This window comes from Vombatus ursinus, unplaced genomic scaffold (assembly GCF_900497805.2).
Source record: "Vombatus ursinus unplaced genomic scaffold, bare-nosed wombat genome assembly UNPS02014812.1, whole genome shotgun sequence".
Taxonomy (NCBI): domain Eukaryota; kingdom Metazoa; phylum Chordata; class Mammalia; order Diprotodontia; family Vombatidae; genus Vombatus; species Vombatus ursinus.
This window is the reverse complement of record NW_020954590.1, coordinates 92,387,261-92,398,637: the sequence shown is the minus strand read 5'-3', so window position 1 is coordinate 92,398,637 and position 11,377 is coordinate 92,387,261.

Genomic DNA, 11,377 nt, shown 5'->3' with positions numbered 1-11,377 from the left:
GGGAGATGAGAGTGAAGAGTCACGGTTTAGAGAGAGTTGTCTGAGGGCGTTGAGAGGTTAATCAACTAGCCCAGGGTCACACTGCTCCAGATTGTACTCCATAGTACTAAGGAGTCACAGAGCCTGGGCTCTAGGCTCTCCTGGCTAAACTATAGATCCTTACTGTGTTAACGCACGTCCAAGGCACTATTTATTAGACACTGAGGATACAAAAGTGAAAGAAAAGTCACAGTGCCTTTCTTCAAGGAGATTATCGTCTACTAGGCTAAAAAACAGCCTCATTGTGGCTATCAGCAAATACACCTATTTGATAATTCATAACCTCAGAGTGACTATCCATCATATTGCCTGCTTGTTTTTTAAAACAAACATACTGACTTCCCTTTTCCAGGATTAAAAAAAACCCACAATAGTTTAATAGTAGAGTGTCTCCTTTGTTCCTTTAATGACCTCTTTCTGTCTCAGAAAACATCCAAATAAAGTTCCTCAATGTGACTAAGTAACAAGTGATCCCATTACTGAGCTGATCTACATTAGGTGCTCCACTAGCACCTTCACTGGGCATGGCGGTTCGGCTGGAGGAGTCAGTCTTTGGGGCTGCTCCTCTGATGTTCCACTTCTAATCCAGGGATATTGACATTTTTGTAATTGAAGGAAACACTCAATTTCAGTTATCTGTTAGTGAAAATAAAATGTAATATTTTTCACAAATTGAAAGCCCCTCATCCCCAGCTATTCCTCTGCTTAGCTGAGTTTGCTCTTTGATGGCAACTGTAGCGTCCATCACTCCCAGCTTCCAGTTTACTTGATGCCTTCAGCTAAAGTAATGTCATGCTTTCTTAGGAAAAGGCAGTGAAATGTATAATAATATTGCAAAAGCCCTTCCAACTCTGCTCCTTCTGCAAAATACTTCTCTTCTACCTCAGTACCAGGTGACAGTGCCTAGAAATATCTTTTGTCTTCCCTTCTCAGCAACGGCAGATGGCAGTACAGAGCAAAGTATATCCCCTCCACTCCTCAGCCGCAGGTGACGGCAGAAAGAATTTCAACCTTTCTTTGGCCAACAAATCTGCCTGGTAACAAATGACAGCGCAGTGAGAGAGTGGCATCTCTTTGACACAGCTCTGAAATCTCTCCTTTTGCCTCTTTAACCTAATCAGCTGAGTCCTTCCTCTCTGAAAGAGTCCTCACTTTATTTTATGGTCAGTAACCAAATCCTCACCTCTCACTAAGCCATAATCAGTTACAAATTGCATTAGTCCCATAATTCTAAAATAGTTCTGATGTTCATATTTTCCAGGTATTAATCTCAAAGTGTTCCTCAGTGTTCATATGCAAATGAATCTTTGAAACTGGGTTTTTCTGAAATGAACAAATACTGTCTGATAATACTGAGGCCAGCTAAACTCCCCAAGCCTTTTCTCCTAACCCTGAAGCAAACTTATGCTCCAGACAAGTGAATTGTCAAGTCACCCCTACTCTCACACACTAACGTAATATTTCACATGTTCATACCTGGGGCCTTCTTGCACTGATATAAAAACAGATGTGTTTATTTCAGTCAAAGGTACATTTACCATTGACTTCTCTCTTCATCCACCAATATAAAAAAAATAAAAGCTGTTTCTTACAACCTAGACATAGTGTATAACATAGATCACATTTTTTGCTCATTTATTTTTGAATTTTAATAATTTATTTTTAGTTTTCAACATTCACTTCCATAAGCTTTTGAGTTTTAAATTTTCTCACCCTTAATTCCCACCTCCCTCCCCAAGATGGTGTGCGATCTGATATAGGCTCTATATATACATTCCTATTAAACATTTTCACATTAGTCATGTTGTAAAGAAGAATTAGAACCAATAGGAGGAACCACAAGAAAGAAGAAACAAAACAACACAGAAGGGAAAAGATGAGCAAATAGTATGCTTCAATCTGTATTCAGACTCCATAGTTCTTTCTCTGGATGTGGATAGCATTCTCTATCATGAGGCTTGGAGATGTCTTAGATCCTTGCATCGCTGAGAAGAGCTAAGCATAGATCACATTTTCTTTTTTTTTTTCCTTTTTAGGCAATTGGGGTTAAGTGACTTGCCCAGGGTCACACAGCTAGTGTCAAGTGATTGGTCTGAGGCCGGATTTGAACTCGGATCCTCCTGACTTCAGGGCAGGTGCTCTATCCACTGTACCACCTAGCTGTCCCTGATCACATTTTCAATAAGGGTTTGATTATCTCCCTAATGGAATGTAAGCTCTATGAGTGAAAGTGGGGACTGGTTTATTTAGGTTTTTTTTTTAATTCTCAGCACTTAGTACAATGCTTAGCCCATAGTAGGTAACTTAATAAAGGCTTGTTGATTGATTGAGATAGCAAAGCTGTATTTCCTAGCTAATGGCATGTTTCTCAGACTGCTCAACGTAATCTCATACTTTGTCTCTGAGGCAGGCAAAGATTATATTTTTGTTCAAATTTCACAGGTGATATAACTGAGGATCACTCAGAAAGGTCAAGCAATGTATCCCTCAGCAAGTTAAGGATAAAAACAGTCCTTACTGTGTCTAATAACTAGCTTAGTGCTCTTAGATACTATGCTAGGCTTCCTTCCAACAAGAGTAAAAAAGGATTTAACAGAGAATGAAAAATGTGGGGACCTGCAAACTAGAATAAATGTAATTAATCCCATATCCTTTTTCTTCTTCCAATAGAGTCAAAATCTACTATTTCATATCTTCCTTCCATTCCCAATAACAGGTTCTCATGTGTGGAGGGGACGTGAGAAATGGGCAAATCAGCCTCAATGCATAAATTGCTTAAGTAAGTACAGGATGACAGCGTTTTCCCCCTCCCGCCCTCTGCAGCATTACAGCTACCATTCTCATGATATGTCTTGTTCTTATCTAGGTATTTCATTTGCAGTCTGTTCTTGGCAACAAAGATTTAGGACTTCTAAATGCACCCTGGCAAATATGGATTTGTGTCCATTCACCAAGGCAAAACTACTGATGAGTTCTTAGGCTCTTCTCTTTTTTTTTGTTTTTTTTTCAAATCTATCCCCAAACCATAGGAATGAATCTGGATCATGGATTTTGGAGCTGGAGACCTTAAGGATCATTCATTCAACGCCATCATTTTAACATATGGGGAAATTGAGACCAAGAGAGGTTAAATGGTTAAAGGTTAAAGCACTTACCTAAGTACCCAGAATAATTTTAAAGGACATTTGAAGAAAGATGTTATTTGCATCCAGAGAAAAAACTGATAAATTGCAGTATGTATAGAATAATTTTATGTAAATATACCTATTTGTATCTAATGGTAACCATTTCTAGGGTGGAGGAAGGGAAGAAAAAAGGGAAAAATAAATTTACCTGATAATTTTGATGTACATTTGAAAGAATTCACAAGTTGTGAATACTAGATTTGCAGTTTCATGTACAATCATCTTTTTCATTGTACTATGTTATAGAAATGTTTTATTCCATAAATTAAAAGTAAAATAAATTTTAAAAGGTCACACAGGTCAAGTGTAACAAGTTGAAATTAAAACCCTGGTCCTCTGTCACCGAACCTAGGATGCTTTGTACTCAGGCTGCCTTCTAGTTCATGAGCAGTTTCTCTTCTCCCAGAAACAGATTAAACAAATAATTAAGTAAAGATGAGTAGATATCCATTCCTAGGGTATTTTTCTGATATTCAGTATTACTTTTACATTACCAAAGTTTGAAAATTTCCTCACCACTGACTTAACATTTGACAGTTTGCTCAGTGGATAATCTCAATAAGGTTTGGGGGAAAAGTGCTTGTGGTTGTTCCCACTGGGGGGCCCCAAAGCCCCGACTAAGTTGGAGTTAAGTCACCAGACCTGACACACAGGGGAGAGTCATTCTTCAAGATGATCAGACCCGCTAGGGTCCATTTGCACCTAGTCCTACTATGAATACTCACTGGAATTTTCCTGGGTTGGCAGTCTCTCCCAGGATTTTCCCAGTGCCAGATTTTCTCCCTCAGACACAGAAATCGAATCAGTCCGATAGGCACCAAATAAATATCAGTCCGATAAACACCAACCAGGCTTTAATGGGTGTTAAGTTAAGAGAGTCTAATTGGTGCTACAACTTTGCTACTGTTGCTTTTCTTCACTTTGGCAGCATATGGAGCAAGGGATTACACTGTTAGTTATCTATCAGCACGTTTTTGATACTTAACAAATAAATTTTCCATGCTATGCTTTGGTCTACGTGTGTGTATGAAGTCCCTGTGGAATCCAATCTATCTTCCACTCAGATGCAAAATGATATTCCTCATGGTCTGATGCCGAGTGAAGTGAGCAGAACCAAAAGAACGTTGTACACAATAACAACCACGTTGTGTGATGACTAATATTGATGAACTTAACTCTTCCCAGCAATACAAGGATATAAGACATCTCCAGAGGCCTTGTGATGGAAAATGCTATCCACGTCCAAAGAAAGAATTATGCAAGTTGAATTGCTATTTTTTTCTCTTCTGTTGAGTTTTGTTTCCTCTTTCTGATGGTTCCTCCTATTGGTATTAATTTTTACTTACAACATCACTAATGTGAAAATATGTTTAATATGAATGTAAATGTATAGCCAATATCAGATTGTACGCTGTCTTGGGGAGGGTGGTGGGGAGGAAGGGGGAGAAAAATTTTAAACTCAAAAGCATATAGAAGCGATTATTGATAAATCAAAATAAATTAATAAAAAAAAGATATTCCTCCCCTGTCAATAAACTCCAGTGACTCTGTATTACCTCGAATGCAAAATACAACTTCCTCAGCTTGGCATTTTAAGCCCTTAACAACCTGGATTTTAACCTACTTTTCCAGTCATGTCTATTACTTCAATCCAGCCATTGTGGCCTTCTTGGTGTTTTCACACACAGCAGGGCATCTCTCTTCTCCATTCATGCCTTTGCACTGGCCTGAAGTGCACTCCCTCTTCATGTTGTCTACTTCTTACGGTCCCTAGACTCCTTCAAAGCTCAGTTCAAGGGCCTTCCTTAACCTCCCAATTCATTCCCTAAAACATCACCTATTCCTTTTATATATATTATTTGTTTTTATGTTGTCTTTCCCTTAGGGAGAGGTAGAATAGGGAAAATTTTCTCACACAGAAGAGGCACACAAGGAAGAACTTTTAGCGGGGAGAGGGGGGGAATGCTTGAACCTAACTCTCAACTAAATTGGTTCAAAGAAAGAATATGCTTAGCTGGGTATAGAAATCTGTCTTACCCAATAGGGTAATAGGAGGGGAAGGGAATAAGAGATAAGGGGAAGGGGGGTGATAAAAGGGAGGGTTGATTAAAGGAGGCAGTGGCCAGAAGCAAAACAGACTTTTGAAGAGGGACATGATAAAAAGAGAGAGAGAAAAACAAACAGAAGAAAATAGGATGGAGGGAAATACACAGTAATCATAACTGTGAATGTGAATGGGATGAACCCACTCATAAAATGGAAGCAGATAGAAGAATGGACTAGAAGCCAGAATCCAACAATATGTTCAGTGTACAAGAGGCACCTTGAAACAGAAACTCACAGAGAGAGTTAAAATAAAGGCCTGGAGCAGAATCTAATATGCTTCAGCTCAAGTGAAAAAGGCAGGGGCAACAATCCTGATCTCAAAGCAAAAGCAAAAACAGACCTAATTTAAAAAGATAATCAGGGAAACTACATTTTGCTAAAAGTTACCAAAGACAATGAAGTAATATCAAAAAAAACTTACAGCAAATTTCTCTGACAAAAACCTCAGTCCTCAAATATATTGTCTCCCCCTTCAGAGCCTAAGTTCCTTGAGGGCAACGACTATTTCAATTTTGTCCAGAGTTGTCCAGAGCTTGCAGCTAGTGACCAGTATCAGTTTGATCAGAAACTCCTCCCATTGACTCAGATCAACTACTGGTCTGTAACTTATTAGTCTCACAGATTCGCCTGGGGCACTATGAGATTATAGGACCACACAACTAGGATGTGTCCCAGGCAAGTCTGGAACCCAGGTACTCCTTAAAGAGAAGCCAGCCCTCTAGCCATAACTATAGCGTCTTAAACCTGTTTGTTTTTTTCTCTCCTGGATGCTTACTTGCCTTTTCCCCAGAGATATTCCTAGAACTGAATAATGTCTTGCCTTCAGTCACCCTTCACTGAACAAGAAGGACAAATTCTCAGTACCAAAGGATGATGGGATCAGTTTCTAATCTTAAGCACTCCAGGGGCAATTATAATGCTAGGCTGGGAAGCAGTTTCAGCTCTCCCTCCTTTCCCCTTCTTTAGACTCCCCAAGGGAGACTCTGAATTACGGTCCATAACAATGGCTTCCATTCCCACCTCCATCTCCCTCCCTTCTCATTTTTCATACGTCTAGGCAGCTAAATCAAGCAAACCCAGAAGGGGGCATATTTATCCCACTGTCTCTAGCCACAAGGAGCCGGCTTTGTAGCCTATGCTAAATCTAACCAGTCTAGAGATACTGAAGCCTTCCCCCTTAGTCCATTAAGCTGGAGTGGCATGAGCAGGACAACCCTGCCTAACCACCCTGCCTAAGCAAGTGAATGACAGTGAATCAATGAGTGAACCAATATGTGAATGATTTAAAAAAAATACTTATTAAGCACTTACTATGTGCTGATTATTGTTTCAAGCACTGAGGATACAAATACAAAATCAAAGACATTCCTTGCCCTCAAGAAGTTTAGGTAGTATGTAGTTGGGGAAGACAACATATTTAAGGAAGTGTAGATGAGGGAGGAATCTTTTGGTTTGGAAAGTTTTAAGTTGTAAATGGAGCCACTGAGGATTAAATAGACATACTCTTACCAGAAGGAAGACAGAGTTGCTCTTATTACAGTTCCAGAATTGACCACAGGATAGCATGACAGTAGTTGGTGAGAAGTGGAAGGACTAAGGTGAAATTGTGGACAGCAACAGACTACATGTCCTGGGCAACTAAGATTAGCACCAGTGGGTGGGGGAGGGGAGCTCCAGACTTAAATAGGTTAACTTTTGCAATCAGGAAAGCTTTGAAGGTAACATGTTGGATTTTATGTACATATATTATATGATGTTATGTTATATTATGTTATGTTATATTATGTTATGTTATATTTATATTGTATTGTATTGTATTATATTGTATTGTGTTATGTTATATTATGTTACATTATGTTAACCACATCTAATAGAGATTCTCAGTTTCACATATTCCTCTTTTTGTGTTCTACTTCATACATGGAAATGTTTCTCTCTCTTTAACTCTAATTCTGTGGCTTAATTCTACATTGTCCACGATGCGATTTGACTCTTTATATTAATGTCAAAATTTATTTTCTTTCTAAAACTGTTCAAATCCCATATAAAAGCTGTGTTTCTTCACACATGTACATTAGTTTTTTATTTAAACAAAATTCTTTTTCTACTCCTATTAGGTATCAAAATGTTTCATGTATCTTAAATTATTTGACAGTTTATATAAATCTTTTCCTTTACATAAATGCTTTTTCTGTCCTTTTCATCACTAAACTGCTCGGTATGCAAAGAACCTTATAGGGACAATATATTTTACATCTAGAGGAAACTTCTCTTTCCATCTCTTAACCAAGAAGAGGACTTCTCTACTTTTCATGGCTATATATTTCTAGGCGACCAAAGGAAGGTAAATTTGGAATTGGAAAAGCCCTTCTTTTTCTCTGGGCTGGCTTACTCACCCCAATTACACTTGGGCTGGCAGATCAGGAGGAGCCTTTTCCAGACTGGGTGCTTGTCCTAAGGGCAGTAGCTATATCTCTCCTTCTCTTCTCTGTCTTGTGGCTTCTTTGACATTAAGAACCTCAAAAAGGATCTCATTATAAGTAGTGACCCATCTCTAAGGCATGTTGAAAAACCTAAATTCACAGTTGGCTCAGATATGGAACAGACAATACATACATTTTCACATACTCCACAAATTGTTCTTTGATTTATAGTTTCTCAGCTATAGCCCTCAAAACTCTGGAAGCAGTTGTATGTAAATGAGCTGATAGACCACAATGCACTGCTTCTACACTTACTTTAGTCTTAGATTTTGCCTCTGAGCTGCTTTCAAATACTCTAAGCTCAATTATCTGAGGCACTATTTTCTCTCAGCTTCTCAGAACTCTCCTAAAGCTGCTTTTCCTCACATGAATATTATTTTTTCTACCCCTTTCAGCAAATAAAATGTACATATACAAAAGGGGACAGTACTTTATATAGTTGAAGAAACTGAGACCCATAGGGGCTAAAGGGACTTGCCCAAGGTGACATAGCTAGTACAAGGCAAAGTCAATTCTTGAAACCAGATATTAACTCCAAATCCAGCACTTTGCAATAAAGCAATTTAATATCTTTTTTTTAATGGAATCTCAAAGGCCAACCAGTCAAAACCTATACCCAAGTTAAGAAACCCCTCAATAATTTCCCTGAAAACAGAGAGTATGTTATTATGGAAAGAGCTCTGGAGTTAGAAGTCCTGAATTCAGATCTTGCTTTTGATGCTTGCTACCTGTAAGACCATGAGCAGGTCATTCAACTTCTCTCTCCTCTATCTTCTCATCTGTAAAATGAAGAGATGGAACAAGATAGTGTCTAAGGTCTCTTTCAGCACTAGGAGTACCTATGATCAGATCCTGTGACAAGGAACTCACTATTTCCTGAGGCAGTCCATTCCACTTCTAGATAGCTCTAATTGTTAGGATATTTTCCTTATTTTAAATAAAGATCTTCCCCTTTCCAACTTCTAATCATTTGTCCTCTAGGGACAAAACAGAACAAATCAAATCCCTTTTTGCAAAATAACCCTTTAAATATTTGGAAAGAGTAATCATGTTCTTCCCCAAGTTATCTTGTTTCCAGATTAAATAAATGGAGTTCTTTCAAGTAGCTCTTCCTGTGGCAAGATTTCAATCTCCCACCAACTCTACCATTTGACTCCTCCTTCTGCGAATGTGCTCTTTCCTAAAAGCAACACATAGAACTGAACACATAGCAGCACAGATTTGGTATGACCAAGGCAGAGCCAGGTGATCCCAGCTTTTCAAATTTTATGAAAATTTTCAGAATGGAGATGACGGAAGATGAGTTTATATATTGTCTGAAGATCCTGGCCTAACTCAATTTGCAGATGCTTATTACCAGAAGACTGGCAACCAGATGATACGGTTTTTTAAGCATAGCACTTCATGAAAGACCATCTTTTGAAACAAGGAAGGCCTATGATTTATGTTGGTGCAACTAGGTGGTGCAGTGGGTAGAGTGCTGGACCTGGAGTCAGAAAGTCTCATCGTCCCTGAGTTCAAATTTGGCCTCAGATACTTACTAGCTGTGTAAGCCTGGGCAAGTCACTTAATCCTGTTTGCCTCAGTTCCTCAGTAGTAAAATCAGATGGAGAAGGAAGTGGCAAACCATTCCTGTATCTTTGCCAAGGAAACCCCAAATGGAGTCATGGAGAGTAGGGCACCCACTGAAACACACACACACACACACACACACACACATGATTTATGTTGGGGAAACAAACAATAATGAAATCACATCGTGAAGAAAATTCAACTTTGCATCAGCATTGCCCTTGGGGGCGGGGAGCTTTTTATATCTTAAAGAGCAGTATGAACATGGATTTATTGTGTATCGGTTATTATTCTTATTTGTGTATTTCCCATCGCCAATGAATAAAAAGTATTGAGTAATTGGAGGAATCTACGTTTTGCTCTGCCTTTGGGATTCAAGGCATTTACAATGAACAGAGTCTGTGATTGAGAAATGGCATGTTGATGTTTTCTACCCTGTAACATACATTTCTTTTTTTTTTTAATAGCTCCTCCTTTTGATCAGGTTAGCTAAAATTTTTGAGTTATCTTAGCTTTCTCGTGGCAATGCTTGCCAAGAACTAGCTTTTAGGTTTTGTTTTTAATCAACATAAATCTTTTCTAATTTGCCTATTTCTCTTGATTTTTAAAGTTTTCTCTTTTGTACTTCTATTCCATTTGTTTGTTGGTTTTCTAAATTTTAAAAATTTTATATTCATTTGATTTATTTACTCTTTTTCTATTTTGTTAATGTATGTTCTCAAAGATATGATTTTTTTTTTTTGCTTATTTCATACACTTCTTAATGTCCATTGCACTCTTAAAACTTTGACAATCAGGCTTCCATCTTAAACATCATCATTATGGCAGCGACATTTATATAGAGCCTAATATGTGCTGGGCACTTTGCTAAGCACTTTATCTCAATTGCTTCTCACAGCAACCCTAGGAGGCAGGTGCTATTATTATCCCTATTTTATAGAAGGGGAAACCAAGGCAAAGAGAGGTTAAGTGATTTGCCCAGGTTTACACAGCTAGTAAGTTTCTGAGTCTGGGTTTGAATTCAGGTCTTCCTGATCTAGGCCTGGCACTCTGTCTACTCAAATGGACTGCCTGGCAAGATGGCTGCCTGAACTGGAGGTGGGCCACCTGGCTCCCTCCTACCTATGCGAGCAAAACCCTGAAGTTCTCAGCAGACCGTATAATGATCAAGTAATATGATGAAATTCCATAATAAATTATTTCTTTTACCCCAGAACTGTACAAAGTCAGCCGAGCTGCTCTAGTCCCAACCCCAACCACCAGGAAAATCAGCACCAATGCAGGGTAGAATCCCAGCTCAACCAGAAAAAGCCAATCAAATATGTAACCTGCAAGGTTCTGTGTTCCAGGTCAGCAAGAGCCCATGGTGGGAGCTTGGAAGCTATCAGAATGACAACAAACTAAGAATAACTCAGTGCCACAGTGCCAGATCTACACAGCCCAGGCCCAGGGCATCTCTGTCCTGCAATGGCAGAGATTTCCTTAAACATCAAGGCCTCTAAATCTCAAAGATCCAGGAGAGCTGAACCGGGAAGTGATAGTTAAGGCATGAGCAGAGGAGACCAAATAGGACCAAACTACCCCACTTAAAAAACAGTAAGTGACAAAACCTGGCCCTGGCACAAAGCTGTAATTGAGAAAGTAAAGCTAGAAAGATGAGTAAATCAAAGAAAATACCATCCAATATAAAAAATAATAATGCAGCTGTAACTCCATAAAATCTGCAAAGACCAAAGGAAAAATGGATTTTCCACCAAGACTGTACAAATGTCTAAAAGAAAAAAAGCAAAATGTTTAAAATGAAATAAAGGGACAAAACCATGATAGAAAAAATTCTTGACACTAATTTCAGGAAATCATAAATGAAAACTACCTAATTTCTTAGAATACAAGGGAAAAGAGGAGGTAGGAAGAATTCATTAGTTACCTCCTGAGGATCTGAAAATACAATTGAATTTTTAAAAATCACCTCCTGAAAGAAACCCAAAAAAG